At 39.4% G+C, this 25,636-nt stretch overlaps 1 pseudogene across 1 annotated transcript in view; it reads right to left on the bottom strand.

Annotated features, from left to right (window-relative positions):
• Nucleotides 1–25,636, bottom strand: part of LOC105547982 — a 44,545-nt pseudogene that overhangs the window by 5,521 nt on the left and 13,388 nt on the right. Inside the window, exons 3-4 of the transcript XR_001007322.1 lie at nucleotides 2,069–2,859; nucleotides 1,084–1,092 (exon numbers count right to left, since the gene is read on the bottom strand). The product of XR_001007322.1 is annotated as a eukaryotic initiation factor 4A-II-like (transcript). The remainder of the gene's footprint in view (nucleotides 1–1,083; nucleotides 1,093–2,068; nucleotides 2,860–25,636) is intronic.

Raw genomic sequence — 25,636 nt, forward strand, 5'->3', positions numbered from 1 at the left:
GCTTGAAGAACTCCCTTTAGCATTTCTTGTAAGACAGGTCTGGTGGTGATAAACTCCCTCAACTTTAATTTGCATGGGAAAGTCTTTATCTCTCTTTTGTTTCTAAAGAATAGCTTCTCTGGGTAAAGTATTTTTGGTTGGAAGTTTTCTTTTTCCCCTTCAGCACTTTGAATATCATCCCACTCTCTCCTGGTCTGTAAGATTTCTGCTGAGAAATCCACTGTTAGCCTTACTGGAGCTTCTTTACATGTGATTTGTTTCTTTTCTCTTGCAGCTTTCAGGATCCTCTCTTTGTCTTTGGTTTTTGACAAATTGATTATGTCTCAGGGGTAGTCTTGTTTTGATTGAATCAGATTGGAGATCTTTAACCTTCCTGTACCTGGATATTTATATTGCTCCCCAGGTTTGGAAGGTTTTCTGCTATTATTTCTTTAAATAAGTTTCCTTCTCCTTTGTTTCTCTCTTCTTCTTCTTGAACTTCTATAACATGAACATTTGCTCTTTTGATACTCTCCCCAAAGTCCCATACGTTTTCATCATTCTTTTTCACTCTTTTTTCTCCTCTGACTGTGTGTTTTCAAATAATCTGTCTTCAAGTTCACAGATTCTTTCTTCTGCTTGATCATTCTGTCACTGATGCTTTCTATTACATTTTAAAATTTCATTCATTGTATTCTTCTGTGCCAGAATTTCTGTTTGCTTTTTTTTTTTTTTTTAAATTTCAATCTTTCGTTACATTTCTCATTTTGGTCGCTTATTGTTCTTCTGATTTCACTGAATTACTTCTCTGTATTTTTTGAAGTTTGCTGAGCTTCCTAAATTATTTTGAATTTTGAATTATTTGTTAGGTTTTTTTTTCATTTCCTTTTTTTTTTTTTTGAGATGGAGTCTTGCTGTGTCCCCCAGGCTGGAGTGCAGTGGCTTTTTTTCATTTCTTTCTTGTCAATTTTGGGAGATTATTGTGTTCTTTTATGGCTGATATATCTCCTTGGTTTTACATGTTTCTTGTTGCCTTTCATTGATGTCTGCATATTTGATGGAGTCACCTCTTGCAGACTTTACAGACTATTTTCACTGTGGAAAGACCTTCCCCTACAGGGAGGTAGAAGGGTGCTTGCTGGTGGTGTGCAGTGGTTCTGTCACTAGTGAGAACACAGCTGTGTAGTCTGTGCAGCTGTGTCTTATATTGACATATCTTTCTTTTCCTAGAATAAAACCTACTTGACCAAAGTGTATGAGTTTTTTTTTCACTAATTAAGTACTTTATTGAATAAATACAATACCAAATAAAATGCATTCTAAAAAAGTTTTAAAGGCCTTTCTACTCAGGCTAATGACAAACACAACAAAGGCAGATATGCTAGTTTAATATAATTGGCTGATTTTATACAGCACTTATATCTTTTAGTCCACAAGTATATTATTAAATGATAGAGAACATCTAATACAACCATTTCTACAGAACTAGGAAATAAATTTCTAAGAAAGAAAGATTTTACAGACCCCATCTTTTATACCCACTCCAACAGTCTAACTCTAAAGAGGATAAAGGCAATGATTTTCCTCCCAAGAGCTCGCGACTAATGTTGCTTTGCTATCAAAATCTGTATTTCTGATCCGTTATGAGCATTGAGACAAGATTCAAATATTCCCGAAGAAAGAAGCACAATGCACGTTGTGATTGCCTATTAAGCAACAGCGAGCACTGCATCCAAAACTCTCATCCCAGGAATTAAATAAGGTCAGCCACATTCATGGGCATCCCCTCCACTGTAGTATTGTAGAAAGTCTCAATGTCATGAAGAATCCTCTTGTCTTCTTCAGTAACAAAGTTTATAGCCACACCTTTCCTCCCAAATCGACCCCCTCTGCCAAGTCGACTCGCTCTTTATTCAAACAGTGTGCTGTTTCACTTACGATTCCATGTCCTAACTTACGTCAGTGCCATTTCTGAGTGCCATCTCGTCATCGACTGCTGCTATTGACCCCTGTGAAAATAGTTTTCACGATTGGTAGGTAGATCATAATTTATAACCAAAGACACTTGTTGCACATCATTCCCACGAACCAACAAGTCAGTAGTGATCAGAACATGACTTGACCCTGACTGGAATTTCCTCATGATAACATCTCTCTCCTTCTGGTCCACGTCACCATGCAGAGCAGAAACTGTGAAGTCTCTGGCATGCATTTTCTCAGCCAGCCAGTCCACCTTGTGCCTCGTATTGAGAAAAATAACAGCCTGCATAATGGTCAGTGTCTTGTACAAGTCACAAAGTGTATCCAACTTCCATTCCTCTCTCTCAACATTAATATAAAACTGTTTGATTCCTTCAAGGGTCAATTCTTCCTTTTTCACCAGAATTCAAACTGGATCTCTCATAAATTTTTTGGTCACTTCCAACACATCCGTTGGGCATTGTGGCAGAAAGCAACACAACCTGAATACTTGTGTTTAGTTTTTGGAAAATCTCATAGATTTGATCCTTAAACCCATGGCTCAACATTTCATCTGCTTCATCCAAAACAAACATTTTGATCAATTTTGGAGAAAGATGTCTTCTGTTTAACATATCAAACACTCTCCCGGTGTACCAACAACAATATGTGGTGCTTCAGCCTGCAGTTTTTGCATTTCATTTGGAACATTTGTTCCACCAATGCAGGCATGACAAGTTGCTCCCATATAGTCTCCAAGTGCCAGAATTACCTTTTGGATCTGTTGAGCCAGCTCTCTGGTGGGGGCCAATACTGATGCTTGGGTCTCCTTGAACTCAATCTCCAACTGTTGCAGGATGGAAATAGCAAATGTGGCTGTCTTGCCAGTACCTGACTGAGCTTGAGCAATCACATCATACCCTGAAAAAAGTAGGATACCTATTTACCGATCCCACATCAAATTGTCACTTCTACTTCACACCATGTATTTCATTTGGAACATGCATTATGCCCAAATAATCAAGAGATCAGCAATGAGTATTCTCTTCATTTCAGGTCAGTCCCAAAAGATGATTGCCATCGTTTCACACAGTGTATGATTTTAATATACATTTGTTTTTTCCATCTATCATAAGAAATGAAAACTGTTCTTTTTTGAAATAAGAAAGTTTTGATACTAAGGTGTGTTAGCATCATGAATTGAGGAAATTTCTAATTTTTTTTTCTATGGCGTGGAATACTTTGACTAACATAAAAATTATCCTTATTGGAATGTAAGCTAAAACTAATTTGTAAAATCATTTTGGCCTAGAACACTTTTATAGGGGATGCCATCATTTAGGTATTTTAAGCATTAAAATTAATTTGAACCTAGGCTTCTGGTAAACCTGAAATCTAGGTAATTTATCTCCTCTTTTGAAGACAGCCAGAAAAGTTAAATAAAAAATCTACTTGAAGGTATTAGGACATAATAAAATAGTGAAGAAATACTGGCCCCAAATTTGGCAGAAGTGACAAACCATTTTGGGTTGCTTCTCCTCTCAGAAGAAACTGCCAATTCAGTGTGGGAGGTACTGAGAGGCTGAATGATGCTTTTTTGGAAAGTAATATGTCTTTTATAGTCTGCTTTTGATATTTTCTCTTTTTCTTTCGTTTTCTGTAGTTCTACCGTGCTATATCCAGGTATGCATTTCTTGTACTTTTTCTGCTTGGGTTTTCAAAGTTTCTTAAATCTGTGCTTGATCTCTTTCAACACTTTGAGTAAATTCTAGGGTGTTATCTCTTCCATGATAATTTGATTCCATTAACATGTATTGTTCAGTTATTGTTTTGCCCCCTCACCCATGTGTTTTCTTTACATATATGAAGAAGGTCAACATATGCCTCAGTCTTTCTTTATCTTCTCTTTCTTTTAGCAGCTTTTCTGATTTTCCCTTATTCTTTTTTTGTCCTCATTATGCCCCCAAATTCTCTATTCTTTTATTCCGGATTCTGTCACCCAGCCTATCTTTAGCCCAGTCTAACTAGCTATTAAGCTAATCAATTAAGTGTGTAATTTCAGTTATTTTATTATTATTTAGTTATAGGATTTTTACTTGATTTTCGTCTTAGCCAGGGTTCCCTAGTGATTGGATTCCATTGAATTTTGTGCTCTACAAAAAGATATGGCAAAGCCCCAACCCCCAGTGCCTCAGAATGTGACCTTATTTGGAAATTGGGTCTTTACAGGGGTATTCCGTCAACATGAAGTTATTAAGATGGACCATAATTCCATATGACTGGGGTCCTTCCTTATACAAAGGGGAAATGTGGACATAGACGGACAGACATACAGGGAAGACGACAGGAAAACATGCAGGTGAGAACGCCGTGTGAAGATGGAGGCAGAGATGGGAGGGATGCGGCCAGAAGCTGAGGAATGTTGGGGGCCGCCAGAAGCTGGAAGAGGCAGGAAGAATTCTCCTTAGAGGCTGCAGAGGGAGCACAGCCTGGCTGATTACTTGATTTTGCACTTCGGCTTCCAGAACCGTGGGACAATGAATTCCTGCTGTGTGAAACCCTCCAGCTGTGGTGCATCCTCATGGCCTCCCTAGGTAACAGATCCCTCTGGAAGGCAGAGTGCCAGGCAAGGACAACGCTCCTGTTTTATTAGAGTGAAATCCAGGGGGCGCAGTGAGGAAGAAGGGAAGGGACACAGATATGGCAGAGACAGGGCTGCAGACAAGTGCGACTGATGACCGCTTCTCAGAGATATACCTTCTAAGAGGCTGTAAAACGGCCGGGTGTGGTGGCTTAGGCCTGTAATCCCAGCACTTTGAGAGGCCGAGGCGGGCGGATCACCTGAGGTCAGGAGTTCGAGACCAGCTTGACCAATATGGTGAAACCCCATCTCTACTGAAGAAAATACAAAAGTCAGCTGGACGTAGTGGCGGGTGCCTGTAATCCCAGCTACTCAGGAGGCTGAGGCAGAAGAATCACTCGAACCCGGGAGTTCGAGGTTGCATTGACCCGAGATCGCGCCATTGCACTCCAGCCTGGGCGAGAGGGAGACCCTGTCGGAAAAAAAAAAAAAAAAGCCGTAAAATGACAGACTCTCAGCACATTCTGTTCAGGAGGAGGAATGGGGAATAATTTATTTACCAGTCAGTGCCAAATCCCATTTATCAGGGGTTCACCCCGTGGAGCATGAATACCTCACATTACTGGGTGGCACAGGCGTGGGTGCTGAGTGAGTCCTGGGGCGTTTCTTGCCTTGTTGGCAACAGGGAAGGACCGAGGTAGGAGACAAGCGGCATTCACCGCAGGCTTGGGGTGAAATGTGCTGCCCACTCCCTGTGGAGTCAGGCATTGCCCACACAGAACGGGTGACCACCGGGGTGGTGGAAGCCAAACAGATGGCTGCTATGGACCAAATGTTTGTGTTCCTCCGACATTCACGTGTTGAAGCCCTAACCCTCAATGGGAGAAAATTAGGCTGAGATGAGGTCATGAGAGTGGAGCCGCCATAATAGGAAGGATTAGACCCCTTCTAAGACCAGAGCCCTGGCTCTCCACCATGTGCGGACACAGCAAGAAGCTGGCCATCTGCAAACCCCCAAGAAGGCCCTCACCAGGAAATAAATCTGCCGACACTTTGACTTTGGGCTTGTCAGCCTCCAGAACTGTGCAAAATAAATCTGTTATGTAAGCCACCCAGCCTGTGGAATTTTGCTATGGAGCCCTGAGGCGGCCAACACACAGCCAACGGCTCCAGAACAAGGAGACCGAGAGAGTCTGCCCAGGTCTTAAGAGGCACTGGATGTAACTTTCGTTTTTCTTTCTTCTTCTTTTTTTTTTCTTTTTAACAGTTTTCAGATCTCTGCCAAAATTCTCAAATCTTGTCTTTTTCCTCCATAAACAAAGAATGCATATTTATTTTGAGATCTGTGTATCATAATTTCGTTATCTGGGTGACTGTGGACCATTCTGTTTTGTTTGCCCAAACAGTCCGTCTTGTCTCCTTGTGTGCCTATTGTGTGATAGGGCATCCATTGGCGTATTGTAGAAATACATCAAGATGTAGGAGGCCTCCCTCCAGGTGTGAGATAAATTGGCTCTGTCAGGCACCAGGGGGCACCAGAACTCTATGGTTGCCTTAATCCAGTTTTAGGAAGTGTGATGATTCAAAGGCGCACTTTACTTCCCCAACTCAGCAAGGCTGGAATGCCTCTGGGTTGCCCTTATACCAAGGCCACGAGTCCCCACTCCAAGCAAGAGAGGTCCCAGAGCCTACCTTTGGTGGGTCCTGCACTCCTACCCCTTTCCCTTATGCTTGTAGCTAATTTTCAACAGAAATAAAGGAAGTCAGCAGCATTAGAACCACGTTTTTAGAGTGCTGCAAGAAAAATAGCTGCTAAACTGGGATTTTCTATGAAAAGAAAATATCCTTCAAAACTAAAGATAAAGATATCTTCAGATAGATGTTTGGCATGAGAAGAACTACACTAAAGAGAATACTTCCAGAACCAATACAATTGGGTTTTGCAAAAAAGAAAATACTAAAAGGTATCTTCAGGTCAAAGGATGAACCCAGGCAAAAGGTTAGAGATGCAGGAAAGCATGAAGTGCAATTAAAAGAGTCAATAGATTGGGAAATCTAAATGAATATTCAACCGGGTGTGGTGGCTCACTCCTGTAATTCCAGCAATTTGGGAGGCTGAGGCAGGAGGATTACCTGAGGTCAAGAGTTCGAGATCAGCCTGACCAACATGGTAAAATCCAATCTCTACCAAAAATACAAAACTAGCCAGGCTTGGTGGCACATGACTGTAATCCCAGCTACTTGGGAGGCTGAGGCAGGAGAATCACTTGAACCCAGGTGGTGGAGGTTGCAGTGAGCCGAGATTGCACCATTGCATTCCAGTCTGGGTAACAAGAGTGAGACTCTGTCTCAAAAATAAAAAAAAAAAAAAAAAGAATATTCATAGCATAGGACAATGACATCTTGTTGGGTTAAAAATATGAATAGAATGAAAATGTGTGGCAACTTGGCCTATAATTTGTGAGAGAATAGATGGAGTAAAAATGTTGTAAGATTTTTGCATTCTCATAAAAGTACCATTTATTATTAGACTTAGTAAGTCCAGAAGCATGTTATAATTAATCTCTAAGGCAACTATTAAAAGAATAATACAAGATTGCATAACTTTCAAGCTCACAGGATAAAAAAATGGAAAAATAATGCCAGGTGCATTGGCTCACACCTATAACTCCAGCACCTTGGGAGGCCAAGACAGGAGGACTGCTTGAGGCCAGGAGTTCCAGACCAGCTTGGGCAACATAGTAAGATCCTGTCTCTACAAAAAAAAAAAAAAAAAAATTAGCTGGGTGTAGTGGTTCACGCCTGTAGTTCTAGCTACTTAGGAGGCTGAATAGGAGGATCGCTGGAGTCCAGGAGTTCGAGGATACAGTGAGCCATCTTCATGCCACTGCATTCCTGCTTGGGTAACAGTGAAATCCCATCTCAAAACAGACAAGCAAAAATGGAATAAAAATAATTCATTCAAAGTAGATAGCCAAAGAGAAAAAGGAATATAGATCAAGTGAAAGATTGTAAAGAATTATTAAGCCCAAATATGTCAGTAATTACTAATATATTTTAAACCAAATATATCAGTAATCACATTAAATAAGAATAGCCAGGGACTACTAATGAACATCAAAAAACAGGGATCAGATATATCCTACCACCTGAATCATTCAAAGAATGGACAAAATATATGACATGATGAGAGAATCAGGCACCAAAGGATAGTGATTCTTGAGACATGAGAAATAAATGGGGCAAACCCTATTATTACCCCAGCTTGCTGCCTTGAGAGTTTCTTAGATGGAGCTTGGTGGACTCTCTGAGTTGAGGAGATGGAGCTGAGAGTCCGAGGAAGGCGAGGTGCTTCTAGTGTTAGCAGGACGGGGGACCTGAGAGGAGAGAGCTGCACAGAGACAGAACTCCAGAGATCTGGGCAGAGTCTCCTTTGAGTATTTAGCTGGGTGTTGATCAGTGCATGCATGTGAGAAGACTACCAGAGGCTGGGGAAAGAACCACCCAAAGGATTAGAGATAATAGTACTTAGTGCTCACATTGGGCTGGGAATAGTGCCATTTCCAAATAGCTATACTGGACAGCCTTAAATATTCACTGGGCATTGATAGAGCACGCAGGAAGACTTTGCCTCAGGAGTGGGAAGTAATTAGTCCCAGACTGTGTGATGCTCTAGTCTATCTAACAAGTCCTAAAAGGAAGACCCAAAAGGATCACAATATTTCTGAGGACCTCAACAGCATCCTGAAACAAAGTTGAAGGCTCTTTATGGGGTTGAGAAAATATCCAGCACCTAACCAGATAAAATTCACAATGTTAGTTATCTAAGCAAAAATTAACAGGCATGCAAAAGAGCAGAAAAATACAATCTACAATGAGGAGAGAAATTAATTAAATGCAAGCCAGAACTGACAATGAATTCAGCAGCATATTAAACAGATTATAAACCATGACCAAGTGGGATTTATTCCTAGAATGCAAAGATGCTTTAACGTATGAAAATTGATCAATATAATACACAACATTAACAGAATGAAGGGAAAAACCCAACATGGTCATCTCAATTGGTCCAGAAAAAGCACCAGACAAAATTCAACACACTTTCATGATAAAAACATAAAAAACTAGGGATAGAAGGAAATTACCTCAACATAATAAAATCCGTATGTAAAAAACTCACAGTGAATGTCATACGCAATAGTGAAAGACTAAAAGCTTTTTATCTAAGATCTGGAATAAGGTGAAGATGCTCCTTTTGTCATTTCTGTTCAACATAGTTACTGGAAATCCTAGCCAGAGAAATTAAGCAAGAAAAACAAATAAGGCAATTTAAATTAGAAAAGAAGTAAAATGATCTGCTTCTATATGATATGGTCTTATATGTAAAAAATCATAAAGATTTCACCAAAAAACCTTTTAGAACTAATAAATCCAGCAAAGAATGGGATACAAAGTCAATGACCAAAAATCAGTTGCATTTCTATACACTAACATTGAATAATCCAAAAAGAAAATTAAGAAAATAATTCCATTTGTAATAGTATTGAAAAAAATAAAATACTTAAGAATTAACTTAACCAAAGAAGTGAAAGACTTGTACAATGAAAACTACAAAATATTGCTGAAAGAAATTAAAGACATAAATAAATAAAAGTACATCCTGTGTTCATGACTGGAAGAATTAATATTGGTAAGATGTCAATACTACTCAAAATAATCTACAGATTAAATGCAATCTTGATTAAAATCCCAATTATGTTTTTGCAGAAGTAGGAAAAACCCATCCTAAAATTTGTATGGAATCTCAACGGACCCCAACAGCTAAAACAATACTGAAAACAAAAAGAACAAAGCTGGAGCACTCCTGATTTCACTTCCTGTTTTCAAAACTTATTACAAAGCTACAGTAATCAAAACAGTTTAGTCTGGCATAAAGACAAACATATAGACCAATGAAATAGAATAAAGAGTCTAGAAACAGACCCTTGCATATATGGTCAAATTAGATTCAGCAAGGGTGTCAGATCACTCAGTAGAGAAAAGGCTATCTTTTCAACAAATGGTGCTGGGAAAACTGGATAGTCACATACAGTAGAATAAAGTTGGACTTTGTATTAGTCTGTTTTGCATTGCTATAAAGGAATGTCTGAGGCTGGGTAATTTATAAAAAAAGAGGTTTGACTTATGGCTCTGCAGGTCATACAGAAGCATGGCACCAGCTTCTGCTTCTGGTGAGACCTAAGAAGTTTTTACTCATGGCAGAAGGCAAACAGGAGCTAGTGTGTCAAATGACAACAGAGGGAGCAAGAGAGAGAAGAGGAAGTGCCAGGCTCTTTTTAACAATCAGATCTCATGGTAACTAAGAGCAAGAGCTCACTCATTACCATGAGGAGGGCACAAAAACATTCCTGAGGGATCTGCCCTCATGACTCAAACATCTCCCGCTAGGTCTCACCTCCAACATCGAGGATCACATTTTAGTATGAGATTTAGAGGGGACAAATATCCAAACTATGTCAGATCCTTATCTAAACCTATATACAAAAATTAACTCAAAATGGATTACCTATTTGTGAGGCCTGCAATTATAAGACTCTTAAAAGAGACAGGGCAAAATCTTCATGACATTGAATTTAGCAGTGATTTATTGGACATGACACAAAAAGCACAGGCAACAAAAGAAAACATAGACTTATTAGACTTTATAATAATTGAAAAATTGTGTGCATCAACAATCAACAGCTATTTTGCAAATCATGTATTTGATAAGATATTAATGTTCAGAACATATACAGAACTCCTCAAACTGAAGACAAACAAAACCAAACAACCTGCTTCAAAAAATGGGCAAAGGACTCGAATAGATATTACTTTAAAGAAGATATACAGATGGCCAGTAAACACACGAAAAGATGCTCAACATAACTAATCATTGGGGAAATGCAAATCAAAATTACGATGAAATACTATCTCACACCCATTACATGGCTATTTAAAAAAACACAAAATGACAAGTGTTGGCAAGAATGTGGAGAAATTAGAGCCCTTGTACCATCTCAGTGGGTATGTAAAATGGTACAGCCACTGTGGAAAACAGTATGGCAATTTGTCAAAACACTAAAAATAGAATTACCATTTGATCCAGCAATTCCACTTCTGGGTATATATCTAAAATAACTGAAAGTAGATTCACAAAGAAATGTTTATATAACCTTGTTAATAGCAGCAATATTCACAATAGCTGAAATATGGAAGCAAGCCAAGTGCCCACTGATGGATGAATGAAGAAATAAAATGTCTAAGGTTGTCCCTTGGTATACTTGGGGGATTGGTTCCAGGACCTCCTGTGGATAACAAAATCCACAGATGTTCAAGTCCCTGATGTAAAATAGTGTAGTATTTGCATATAACTCATACACATCTTCCCATGTACTTTAAATCATCTCTAGATTACTTATAATACCTAATATAATGTAAATGTTATATAAATAGTTATACTCTATTGTTTAGGGAATAATGACAAGGAAAAAGTCTGTGCATGTTAAGTACATATGCAATTTTTTTCAAATATTTTTATCTGTGGTTGGTTGAATTCATGCATACAGAACCCATGGATATGGATGAACAACTGTATACATATAATGGATTATTATTTGGCTTTAAAAAGGAAGGGAATTCTGATATATGCTACAAAATGGATGAACTTTGAGAACATTATGCTCAGCAAAATAAGCCCATCACACAAAGACAAATACTATATGATTCCACTTATAAGAAGTACTTAGAGTAGTCAAAATCACAGAGACAGAAAATAGGATGGTGGTTGCCAGGGGCTAGAGGAAGGTGGAAATGGGGAGTTACTGTTTAATGGATATAGAGTTTTAGTTGTACACAATGAAAAGAGTTTTGGAGATGGATGGTTGCACAACATTGAAAATGTATTTAATACCACTGAACTGTATACTTGAAAATTGTTGAGATGGTGAATTTTGTATCTGTATTTTACCACAAGGAAAAAATGGGAAAACCAGTTAATACTGAGAAGCACTTTTAGCAGAAGCTGGAGGCAAGCTCTGACAGAGAATCTGATAGGGTATTTTCTTTTTCTAGCAGGAACAAAGATAGCAACCTTTCATTTTATGGAACATTGTGCACCAATAAAACATTTCACTTACAATAAACCCAAATAAAAGAAAAGAGCATCAGTGAGCTGTAGGACAAATTCAAAGTGGTCTAATATATGAGTAATATGGATAATTGGAGTTCTCAACAGAAAAAATATTTGAAGCAATAACAGCTAAATGCTTTTCTAAATTTGATAAAAACTGTAAACTCACCTAAGAAACTTAACGAAGTCCAAGCACAAGAAACCTAAGGAAAACTATTCCAAAGTACATCATAATCAAATTACTCAAAATCGATGATAAGAGAAACACCTTAAAAGCAGCCAGAAGAGAGCCAGTCTTGGTAGTGCGCATCTGTAATCCCAGCTACTTGGGAGGTTGAGGTGGGAGGACTGCTGGAGCCCAGGAGTTCAAGACCAGCCTCAGCAACATAGTGAAACTCCATTCCCCCAAAAATAAGAAGAAGAAGAAGAAAAAAAAAAGCAGCCAGAGTTGGGGGTGGGAAATTTTGTACACAGGAAAAAAGAGAAAAATAATAGCACATTTCTTATTGGAAACAGTGAGGAAAAAGCAGAGACAGTGGAGCAACATCTTTGAAGTACTAAAATAAAAAACCTGCAACCTAGAATTCTATCTTAGTGAAAATATCTTTTAAAATGAGGGTAAAATAGGCCGGGCTTGGTGGCTGACATCTGTAATCCCAGCACTTTGGGAGGCCGAGGCAGGCGGATCACGAGATCAGGAGATGGAGACCATCCTGGCTAACACGGTGAAACCCCGTCTCTACGAAAAATACAAAAAAGTAGCTGGGCGTGTTAGCGTGCGCCTGTAGTCCCAGCTACTCGGGAGGCTGAGGCAGGAGAATGGCGTGAACCTGGGAGGCGGAGCTTGCGGTGAACCAAGATCGCACCACTGCACTCCAGCCTGGGCGACAGAGCGAGACTCCTTTAAAAAAAAAGAAAAAAGAGGGTAAAATAAAAAGTTTTTTTAGAAATACAAAAGCTGAAGGAGTTCATGACCAACAGACCTGCACTACAGGAAATGTTAAAGAAAATGTCAAATAGAAGGAAAATAGTACCATGTAAAAATATGGATATACATCAAGGAATGAAGAGTATCTTAAATGATAACTACATGGTAAATATGTAAGATTTTAAAAATTGTTTACATATCTTAAAAATAAAAAGAATGATAACCTATTGTTGGTTTTATACATTTATAAAAGAAAAATGTATGACAACAATAGCACAAAGGTCATAAGGAGAAAATAGAAGCATACTAGTGCAAGTTTCTTACATTATACATGAAATGGTATAATAGCTATCATTAAAGGTAGATTGTGATAAATTAAAGATGTATACTGTAATTCTGAAAGCAATTAGAAAAATAATAGAACAATGAGACCTACCAAGCCAAAAAAGGAGATTAAAACGACATAATAAAAAACATTCAAGTAATCCAAAAGAAGGCTGAAAAGAGGGTAAAGATAACAGAGAACAGATGGAACTAATGGAAAACAAATAGCAGGATAAGCTTAAGTCTAATCAGAACTGTAAATACATTAAATGTAAATGATCTAAACTTTCAATTAAAAGTTAGAGACTGGATAAAAAAGTGAGCCAAGCATCTTCTGTCTATACAAAATGCACTTTATTTTATTTTTAATTAATTATTTTAAAATTTTAACTAATTAAATAAAGACAGGTTCTCACTATGTTGTCCAGGCTGGCCTTGAACTCCTGGACTCAAACAGTCCTCCCACTTCAGTCTCCTGAGTACTGGGACTACAAGTGTGCACTACCACACCTGGCTCAAAATGTACTTTACCACACCTGGCTCAAAATGTACTTTAGATACAGAAATAGATTAAAAGTAAGAGAATGAAAAACAATATGCCATGCTAACACTATTCAAAATAAGCCTGGAATAACTGGATTAATATTAAAAAAAGATTTAAGGCAGATTTTTACCATGGATAAGGACACTAATTTCTTTCTCTCTCTCGCTCTCTTTCTTTCTTTTTTTTTTTGAGACAGGGTCTCGCTCTGTCACCCAGGCTGGAGTGCAGTGGTGTGATCTTGGCTCACTGCAACCTCCACTTCCCGGGTCAAATGATCCTCCATGGTTTCTCCATGTTGTCCAGGCTGATCTGAAACTCCTGAACTCAAAGTGCTCCACCCACTCTCGCCTCCCAAAATGCTAGGATTACAGGTGTGGGCCACCACAACTGACCAGGAAACTAATTTCATAATGATAAAGATTTCAATTCACCATGAGAAAAAAAAAAAAACAATTCTAAATGTTAATGCACTTAACAAAAGAGCTCTAAAATGCATGAAGAAAATCTGATAGAACCACAAGGAGAAATAAACACAACGAAAGCCAGAGATTTCAATACCTCTTTTTCGATAATTTTTCAGAGCAGTTAGTATGAATATGAAAACTTGAACAATGCTGTTGATAACTTGAACCAATTGACATTTATAGGACACTCTACTCAACAACAGGAGGACACACTTTTTTAAAATTCAGAAGGTTCACCATATTTGACTATATTGTGAGCTATAAAACGAATCTCAACATATTTAAAATGATTCAAGTCCTACCAATACAGGCATACCTCAGCGGTATTGTGGGTTTGGTTCCAGATCACCACAATAAAGCAGATATTGCAATAAAGTGAGTCACATGACTTTTTTGGTTTCCCTGAACAAATAAAAGTATGTTTACACTATTCTGGAGCTTTCAAGTATGCAATAGTGAGAGGTGACAATGTGCTAGCAGCCCTCACTCTCAGCGCGTCCTTGGCCTCCGGCCTTAGCGTCCACTCTGGAGGTGCTTGTGGAGCCCTTCAGCCCGCCAGGGCACCATAGGAGCCCCTCTCTGGGCTGGCTGAGGCCGGAGCCTCCTCCCTCTGCTTGTGGGGAGGTGTGGAGGGAGAGGCGCGGGCGGGAACCCGCGCTGCGCTCACGGGCTGGTGTGAGTTCTGGCAGGTGCGGGCGCGGGCTCTGTGGGCCCCACACACGGAGTGGCCCAGGGCAGTGAGGGTCTTAGCACCTGGGCCAGCAGCTGTGGGGGTTGCACTGGTCCCCCAGCAGTGCTGGCGCTCCCGTGCTGCACTCAAATTCTCGCTGGGCCTTAGCTGCCTCCCCGCGGGGCAGGGCTCTGGACCTGCAGCCTGCCATGTCTGAACTCCTCCTCCCCCTGCAGTGGGCTCCCATGGGACCTGAGCCTCTGTGACTGGCGCCCCCCCTGCTCCATGGCCCCTGGTCCCATGGGCAGCCCAAGCGCTGAGGAGTGCAGGTGTGGCTTGGGACTGGCTGGGCAGCTCCGCCTGCAGCCCCAGTGCAGGATCCACTGTGTGAAGCCAGCTGGGCTCCTGAACCGGATGGGGACTTGGAGAACTTTTATATCTAGCGGGAGGATTGTATGTGCACTAATCAGCACTCTGTATCTAGTTAACCTAGTGGAGACTTGGAGGACTAGCACTCTGTGACTCTGTGTCTAACTCAAGGATTGTAAATGCACCAATCAGCACTCTGTGTCTAGCTCAGGGTTTGTAAATACACCAATCAGCACTCTGTGTCTAGCTCAGGATTTGTAAATACACCAATCAGCACTCTGTGTCTAGCTCAGGGTTTGTGAGTACACCAATTGGTACTGTGTAGCTAACCTAGTGGTGACTTGGAAGACTAGCACTCTGTGACTCTGTGTCTAGCTCAGGGTTTGTAAATACACCAGTCAGTACTCTGTGTTTAGCTCAAGGTTTGTAAATACACCAATTGGTACTCTGTATCTAGCTAACTCTGTGTCTAGCTAACTAGCACTCTGTGACTGTGTCTAGCTCAAGGATTGTAAACGCACCAATCAGCATTCTGTCAAAATGGACCAATCAGCTCTCTGTAAAACAGACCAATCAGCTCTCTGCAAAATGGACCAATCAGCAGGATGTGGGTGGGGCCAGATAAGGGAATAAAAGCAGGCTGCCCGAGCCAGCAGTGGCAACCTGTTCCGGTTAGTTTTAACCCTGTGGGAGGTTTGTGCCTTTGCTCTTTGTAATAGTTGCTGCTGCTCACTGTTTGGATCCACACTGCCGTTATGAGCTGAAACACTCACTGTAAAGGTCTGCGGCTTCACTCCTGAAGTCAGCTGGATCACGAACCCACTGGGAAGAATGAACAACTATAGAGGTGCTGGCTTAAGAGCTGTAATATTCACCACGAAGGTTTGCAGCTTCATTTCTGAGAGCGAGGCCACCAACCCACCAGAAGGAAGAAGCTCTAGACACATCTGAACGTCTGAAGGAACCAAGTCCAGACACACTATGTTTAAGAACTGTAACACAGAAGCTGTAAGGGTCCGCGACTTCACTCTTGAAGTCAGTGAGACCAAGAACCCACCAATTTGGGATACAATAGCATGATATGTAAAAAGCAATGTACATATCTTGATTAGAAATACTTTATTGCTAAAAATGCTATCATTTGAGCCTTCAGCAAGTCATAATCTTTTTGCTGGTAGAGGATCTTACCTTGATGTTTATGGCTGCTGACCGATCAGAGTGGTGGTTGCTGAAGGTTGCAGTGGTGGTGACAATTACCTTTTTTTTTTTTTGTGAGATAGGGTCTCATTCTGTTACCCAAGCTAGCGTGCAGTGGCACAATCATAGGTAACTACAGCCTCAAACTCCCGGGCTCAAGGGATTCTACCCCCTTAGCCTCCTGAGTAACTAGGACTACAGGCATGTGCCACTGTGACTGACTGATTTCTTTAATATTTTGTAGAGTCAGGGGGTCTCTTTATTGTCCAGGCTGGTCTGGAACTCCTGGTCTCAAGTGATCCTCCCCATTTGGCCTCCCAGAGTGTTAGGATTAAGGCGTGAGCCATTGTGCCTTTCCCAATTTCTTTTTTTTTTTTTTGAGACGGAGTCTTGCTCTGTCGCCCAGGCTGGAGTGCAGTGGCTGGATCTCACCTCACTGCAAGCTCCGCCTCCCGGGTTTACGCCATTCTCCTGCCTCAGCCTCCCGAGTAGCTGGGACTACAGGCGCCTGTCACCTTGCCCGACTAGTTTTTTGTATTTTTTAGTAGAGGCGGGGTTTCACCGTGTTAGCCAGGATGGTCTCGATCTCCTGACCTCGTGATCCGCCCGTCTTGGCCTCCCAAAGTGCTGGGATTACAGGCTTGAGCCACCGCGCCCGGCACCCAATTTCTTAATGTGAGAGAAGAATGAAGTTTGTCACATTGATGGATTTTTCCTTTCATGAACGATTTCTCTGTAGTGTGTGGTGCTATTTGGCAGCATTTTACCCACAGTAGAACTTTCAAAATTGGAGTCAGTTCTCTCAAAGCCTGCCACTGTTTTATCTACTAGGTTTGTGGAATATTCTAAATCCTGTGTCATCATTTCAACAGTGTTCACACCATCTTTACCAGGAGTTATTCCATTTCAAGAAACCACTTTATTTGCTCAGCCATAAGAACCAACTCCTCATCTGTTCAAGTTTTCTCATGAGATTGTAGCAATCCAGTCACATCTTTAGGCTCCACATATAATTCTGGTTCTCTTGCTATTTCTACTTTATCTGTAGTTCTTTCCTCTCCTGATGTCTTGAGCCCCTCAAAGTTATCCATGAGGGTTGGGACCAATGTCTTCCAAACTCTTGTTTTATTTTGAGACAAGGTCTCGCTTTGTCAGCCAGGAATATGAAGGGCAGTGGTGTGATCTCGGCTCACTGCAGCCTCAAGTTCCTGGGCTCAAGTAATTCTACCACCTCAGCCCCCCAAATAGCTGGGACTACAGGTGCACAGCACCACAGCCAGCTAATTTTTGTATTTTTAGTAGAGACACTGTTTTACTATGTTGTCGAGACTGGTCTCAAACTCCTGGACTCAAGCCATCCATCCTCAGCCTCCCAAAATGCTGGGATTACAAGCATGAGCCACTCTGCCCCGCCCAAACTCCTGTTAATGCTGCTATTTTGATCTCTTCCCTTGAATCACAAACGTTCTTAATGACATCTAGAACTGTGAATTCTTTCCAGAAGGTTTTCAATTTACGTTGCCAGGATTGATCAGGGGAATCACTACCTATGGCAGCTATAGCGTTATCGAAATGTGTTTCTTAAATTACAAGACTTGAAAGTCAGAATTACTCTTTGACTCATGGGCTGCAGAATGGATGTTGTCTTAGCAGGCATAAAAACATTAATCATCTTGTACATCTCCATCAGAGCTGTTGGTTGACTACAGGCACTGTCGTGAACAGTAGTATTTTGAGAGAAATTTGAGCATGGGTCTCAAGAGTGGCTTTAAAATATTCAGTAAGTAATGCTGTAAACGTGCTGTCATCCAGGTTTTGTCGTTTCATCTAGAGAACACAGGCAGAGTAGATTTAGCATAATTCCCTAGGATTTGCAGAATGGTAAATGAACACTGGATTCAACTCAAAGTCACCAACTGCATTAGCCCCTGCCAAGAGTGTCAACATGGCCTTTGATGTTTTCAGGCTAGCATTGACTTCTCTTCTGTAGCTATGAAACTTCTAGATGGCATCTTCTGCCAATATAAGTCCGTTTCATTTGCATTGAAAGTCTGTTGTTTAATCTAGTCGCCTTCATTAATGATCTTAGCTAGGTCTTCTGAATAACTTGTTGCAGCTTCTACATCAGGACTTGCTGCCTCACTTGGCACTTTTATGTTATGGAGATGGCTTCTTTCCTTTTACTTCATGAACCAACCTCTGCTAGTTTCCAACTTGTCTTCTGCAGCTTCCTCACCTCTCTCAGTGTTCATAAAACTGAAGAGAGGTAGGGCCTTGCTCTGTATTAGGCTTTGGCTTAAGGGAATGTTGTGGCTGGTTTTATTTACTCACACCACTAAAACTTCCTTCATATCAGCAATAAGGCTGTTTCACTCTCTTATCCTTTGTGTGTTAACTGGAGCAGCACTTTCAATTTCTTTCATGAGCTTTTCCTTTGCCTTCACAACTTGGCTGTTTTTGATGCAAGAGCCTAAGTTTCAGCCTATCTCCGTTTTTGACATATCTTCCTCACTAAGCTTACTTATTTCTAGCTTTTGATTTAAAATGAGAGATGTGTGATTCTTTCTGTCCCTTGAACACTAAAAGGCTTATTACTTAATAACACAGTAGGTTTATTAACTGACTGAATTTCAGAATTGTTGTGTCTCAGGGAATAGAAAGACACAAGGAGAGGGGGAGAGATGGGAGTATGACTAGTCCGTGGAGCAGTCAGAACACGCAACAGTTATCGATTAAGTTCGCTGTTTCACACGGATGCAGTCTGTGGTGCCCCCAACACAATTAAAATAGTAACATAAAAGATTGCTGGTTACAGGTCAACATAATAGATATGATAATAATGAAAATTTCTGAAATATTGTGAGGATTACTGAAATGTGACACAGAGACTTGAAGCAAGCACATGCGGTTGGAAAAATTATGCTGATAGAGTTGCTTGATGCAGGGTTGCCACAAAACAACACAAGATCTGTGAATCTTAATGAAGCAAAGTGCAATGAAATGCGAAATGCCTGTGTGCTCTTTCACCACAGTGGAATTAAACTAGAGATCCGTAACGGAAGAATCCTTGGAAAACCCTCTTGTAATTGGAAATTAAACAACATACTTGTAAATAATTCATAGATCAAATAAGGTATCAAAACAGACATTAGAAAGTATTGGAAACTGAATGCAAATAAAAACACAACATATTAGATTTGTGGGATGCTGTAAAAGCACCACAGCGGGATGGGGAATTGTAGCAATAAACATAAATTACAAATGATAATTCTCAAATCAATAACCTCTTCTTCCACTTTAAACTAGGAAAATAAGACATTAAACACAAAGATTATAGTATACTGTAAGAGGTATATCATGGCTATCAGATTAATGGTAGCCATAAGGCCCACTTAAGCATCTCACGGGGCTAATGCATGTCATTTAGCAATGTGATGCAGCCTGACCTGGGAATTTCCAACCCAGGGATTTCCAGGAGACAATGCCACTACAGCAAAGATGTAACTTTCATAAACTTAAAACAAAGCTTACCTTTAGAAGAATAGCTTAAGTTCCCTTTATGAAAGAAACACTTGGAAACGGATGCAGATTAGATGCAGGTATAAGAAAGGGGGAACAATCTTCCAAACCCTGAGAATGGTCTTTAGATGAAGACCCTCCTGGTCAGTCATTCATCTGACCCCTGACTGTATCTGGTTCATGCCACTAGCCTGCTCCCACAATCAGTCTTAGAAAAGAAGAGTGGTCCAGAAAAAACTGCTTGTGCATCAGACAGCAACTAAGACTCATCTTTGGTGCAAATCAAGCAGAAAGGGAGAAGTCACCCCTGTGGAAGCAAGCCAACTAGGACCACCCCAAATGCCCAAACATGACAGACATGTATACGTATGATGATGAGGACATTATTTATAATAGCTCCAAACTGAGACCCAAGACAAAAACCCAACAAAAAATGAATCAAAATTGATCTCGATACTGGAGGTGGCAGATACCAATTTTAAGGTAACCATGATTAATACACTCAAGAAAACAGAAAAAAGATTGAGAAAACCCTTGAAAAGTTGGTGAATTTCAAGAGAGAATTGAAATCCATAAAAAGAATCAAACAAGCACTCTATAACTAAAAAATACAGTATCTGAAATATAAGAACTCTCCAAAAGGATTTAACAAAGAATTAGACAAAGCCAATGACAGAGTTAATGAAATAGATAACAGACCAATAGAATGTATTCAAACTGAAACATACAGAGGAAAATATAGAAGGAACATTAGAAGCACGTGAGAAAGAATGAAAGGTTTGACATTTAGTTGAAGTCCTAGATGGGGGTGGGGAAGAAGTGATATTTGAGGTGATACTGCTCAATAATTTTTTCAAAATTGATGAAAAACATAATTCACAAATTAAAGAAACCTGGTGAATCTTATAGATGCTGGAGATATTTATTAGTTCTGACAGATTTTCAATAAATTCCTTAGATTTTCTGCATATGAGATCATGTCATCTGCAAATAGAGATTGTTTTACTTCTTCCTTTCTAATCTGGATGCTTTTTATTTATTTTTCTTACTTAGTTTCCCTGGCTACAATGTCCTGTGCTATGTTAAACAGAAGTGACAAGAGTGAATATTCTTGTCTCATTTCTGATCTTAGGGAAAAGCATCCAGTCTTTCACCATTCAGTGTGATATTAGCCAATAGTATGAGTTGGGTTTTTCATAGATGCTTTCATAGATGCTTGTCAGAGTGAGGACCCCTCAAAGAGCATCTATGAAACATTCTCATCTATTCCTAGTTTGTTGAGAGAGAGTGTGTGTGTGTGTGTGTGTGTGTGTGTGTGTGTGTATTTTATCATGAAAGCATGCTGGATTTTTGTCAAATGCTTTTCCTGCATCTATTGAAATAATATTGTAGTCTTTGCATTATTAAAAATTCTATTCACATGATGTTTTATATCAATTAATTTCTTAATTAATTAAACCAACTTTGCATTCCTGTGGTAAATCCCACTTGCTTATGGTGGGATCTTTTTTTAGGTGATGAATTTTGTTCGTTAGTATCTTGTTGAGGGATTTTGCATCTGTAGTCACAAGATATAGGGGTCTGTAGTTGTTTATCTTGTGATGTCTTTGTCTGGTTATCAGGGTAATATTAATCTTATAGAATCAATTAGGTAGTTTTCTCTCCTCTTCTATTTATCTAAAGAGTTTGTGAAGAATTTGCACTAATTCTTCTTTAAATGTTTGGTGGACTTCACCAGTGAAGTCATCTGAGTCTTGGCTTTTCCTTGTTGGTGACTTTTTTTCATGACTAATTAAATCTCCTAACTTGTTATAGGTCTAGTCAGATTTTCTATTTCTTCTGTAGTCTATTTTGTTAGTTTGAGTCTTTTTTAAGAAAAATTTCCATTTTATCCAATGTGTCTAATTTATTGGCATATAGTTTTTTGTGGTATTCCTTTACAATTCTTTTACTTCTACAAGGCTAATAGTAACGTACTCTCATTCATTTCTGATTTTAGTAATTAGAAATTTATCCCTTCTTTGGCCAGTTGAGTAAGAATTTGCCAATTTTATTAATATTTTCAAAGAACTAACTTTTGGTTTTGTTGATATTTTTTCTATTGATTTTCTATCTCCATTTCATTAGTTTCTTCTTTAATATTTATTGTCTGTCTTCTGTTTGCTCTAGGCTTAGTTTGTGTTTGTTTTTCCAGTGTCTTAAGGTGGCAGGTTATTTGACTTGTTTCTTCTTTTTATAAATAGATTTAGAGCTATACATTTTCCTCTAAGTATCCCATGAGTTTGGATATGTTGTGTCTTCACTTTCATTTCAAAGTATTTTATAATTTCCCCTGCTATTTCTTCTTTGACCTATTTTAGAATTTTTAATGTTTTTCTGTTGAATCGATTCTTTAATCATCATGGAATACCTTTGTTTGTAGTAATACTTCTGGCCTTAATGTTAACTTTGTGCTGTGATATTGTAATCATTCCAGTTTTCTTTTGGTTAGTAACAGCATGGTTTTTCTTCTCCCATCCTTTCACTTTCAACCTTTCTGTGTCTTTCAGTCCTTATATATAAAGTGTGGACATAGTAAACAGCATGCAGTTGGGTCTTGATTTTTATCCAGACAATGCTTATTTCATTACATTTAATAAAAATTAACTGATGTAGTTGGGTTTAAATCTACCATTCTACTACACCTTCTGTGTGTTCCATCTGTTTTTTGTTCCTTATTTGACTTTTCCTGTCTTATTTAGAAGTAATCAGATATGAGTTCATTAGATCTATCAGATCTTTAGGTAGACATTTTTATATCATTTTTAGTGGATTCCAAAGACAAGAGATTTCAGTGTGCATTCTTGACTTATTATAGTTTACCTTAAGTTAGTATTTATATCACTTCCCAAAAAGTGCAAGAATCTTACAAAAATTTAACTTTATTTATCCCCTTTCACTTTTTTTTTAAAAGAGATGAAGTCTCACTACATTGTCCAGGCTGGAGTGCAGAGGCTAGTCACAGGCATGATCATAGCACACTATAGCCTGGATGGAACTCGTAGGCTTTTGCTATTCTCCTGCCTCAGCCTCCCAAGTAGCTGGGAATACAGGTGAGTGCCACTGTGCCTGGCTTCCCTTCTGCTCTTTATGTTAATTTTCATATATTTTTGCTTCCTTTTTATGACCACATAACGCATTATTATTTTTGTCCCAAATAGTTAACATACATTATTTATAAATAATGTAAATACATATTTATCCACTTATTTACTCTTTCCCATACTCTTCATTCTTTTTCATGATTCTGTGTTTCCATCTGGGGCTATTAATTTGCTTAAGTATTGCTTGTATTGCTGGTTTGTTGGTGGTGATTTAGATTTTGTTTTTTCTTAAAATGTCTTTATTTTACCTCATATTTTAAAAACCATTTATTTGGCCAGGCACGGTGGCTCAAGCCTGTAATCTCAGCACTTTGGGAGGCCGAGACGGGCGGATCACGAGGTCAGGAGATTGAGACCATCCTGGCTAACACAGTGAAACCCCATCTCTACTAAAAAAAATACAAACAACAAAAAAACAAAACTAGCCAGGCGAGGTGGCGGGCGCCTGTAGTCCCAGCTACTCGGGAGGCTGAGGCAGGAGAATGGCGTGAACCTGGAGGCGGAGCTTGCAGTGAGCTGAGATCCGGCCACTGCACTCCAGCCTGGGCGACAGAGCAAGACTCCGTCTCAAAACAAACAAACAAACAAAAAAAACACCATTTATTTTGAAATCATTATAGATTAACAGTAAGTTGCAAAGATAGCACAGATAAATCCATGCACTCTTTATTCAATTTCTTCAATAGTTACACTTTATATAATTGTAGTGCAAAATCAAAACCAGGATACTGACATTTGGTACAATATGTGTGTAAAGCTGTATACCATTTTATGGCATGTGTAGATTCATGTAACCACGACTGCAATCAAGTTACAGACCTATTTCATACCACAAAGATCTGTTGGAGTCAACATTTTACTAGCTTGAGTGAAATGTAAAACCTTCTTCCCTCCCGGCTCACACAGTGAAACCCCATCTCTACTAAAAATACAAAAAACTAGCTGGGCGTGATGGCGGGTGCCTGTAGTCCCAGCTACTGGGGAGGCTGAGGCAAGAGAATGGCGTGAACCCAGGAGACGGAGCTTGCAGTGAGCCGAGATTGAGCCACTGCACTCCAGCCTAGGCGACAGAGCGAGACTCCGTCTCAAAAAAACACAAAAAACAAAAAACAAAACCTTCTTCCCTTTATATTCTTTACCTCCCCTGTTTATAATAAAGTTGTTTTAATGTTTCCTCTCCATTCATTGATGTCTGCATCATGCACTGTTATACTTCTTGGTTTGACTATCAGATGTAAATTAGAAAACTCAAAAGAGAAGGAAACTCTTTTGTATACCCATTTTTTGCTCCTTATATTGTTCCCTTTTTCTCCCCTTGATGTTCCAAGGTTACTTCTTTTATCACTTTCTATCTGTTTCAAGAACTTCCTTTGGCCAGCCCACTAGGGTTGAGCTTCTGGCATCAAATTCTCTTAGTTTTCTTTCATGTTACAATGTTTTATTTCTCTTTCATTCCTAAAGGACAATTTTGCTCCATGTAGAATTAAAGGTTGGCAGTTCTTTTCTCTTGAAAAATGTCACGTAACTTCCTTATAGCCTCCATGGTTTCTGATGAAAAATCCGCTGTCATTCGAATGGTTTTCCCCTGTAGGTTATGTGTCATTTCTCAGTGAGTGAAGAGTTTTTTCTTTGTCGTTAGTTTTCTGAAGTTTGATTATGATGCATTTTGGTGTGGATTTCTCTGCATTTATCCCGTATGGAGTTCAATCACCTTCTTGAATTTGTAGATTTATGTTTCTTGCCAAATTTGAGAAAGTTTCCATCATTATTTCTTCCAGTAGTTTTTAGCCCCATTGTCTTTCTTTTTTCCTTCTGGAACTCTGACGCTTAGACCATCAGACCATCTGTTATCATCACATAGTTCCTTAAAGTTCTATTCATATTTTTCATTCCATTTTCTCTCTGTTAAGATTTATTGATTTCTATTCTATCTTCAAGTTCACTGATATTTTTTCCTCTGTCCTCTCTATTATGCTGTTGAGCCCCTTCAGTGCGTTCTTACATTTTGGCTTATTATACTTTTTAATCCTTGAATTTCCATTTGGTTCTTCTTTATATTTTCTATTTCTTTGTTGAGACTTTATTGGTTTTCTTCTGTTTCAAGCATGTTTGTAATTGCACATTATGATGAACCACTTTAAATTCTTGTTGGAGAATCCCAACATCAATATCATTTCAGTGTTAGTGATGGTCTTTCTCATTCCAATATCTCTGATGAACATAGATGCAAAATTCCTCAATGAAATACTAGCAAACCAAATTTGACAACATATCTAAAAGATTATATACCACGACCAAGTGGGATCTGTCACGGGATGCAAAATTTTTTTAACATGTGCAAAATAATCAATGTGATATACCACATTAACAGAATGAAAGATAAAGGCTGGGTGTGGCATCTCACACCTGTAATCCCAGCACTTTGGAACACTGAAGTGGAAGGATTGCTTGAGCCTGGAAGTTTGAGACCAGCCTGGGTAACACAGTGAGACCCCATTTCTACAAAAAATTAAAAAACATATAGCCACACATGGTGACATGTGCCTGTAGTCCCAGCTACTCCGGAGGCTGAGACAGGAGGATTGCTTGAGCCCAGGAGTTTGAGACCAGCCTGGGTAACACAGTGAGACTCCACAATTTTTTAAAAAATAGCCAGACATGGTGGCATGTGCCTGTAATCCCAGCTACTTTGGAGGCTAAGGCAGGAGTATTGCTTGAGCTCAGGAGGTTGAGGCTGTAGTAAGCCGTGATTGCACCACTGCACTCCAACACTCCAACCTGGGTGAAAGAG

The sequence above is a fragment of the Mandrillus leucophaeus genome, unplaced genomic scaffold (genome assembly GCF_000951045.1).
Source record: "Mandrillus leucophaeus isolate KB7577 unplaced genomic scaffold, Mleu.le_1.0 Scaffold4, whole genome shotgun sequence".
NCBI classification, from domain to species: Eukaryota; Metazoa; Chordata; class Mammalia; order Primates; family Cercopithecidae; genus Mandrillus; species Mandrillus leucophaeus.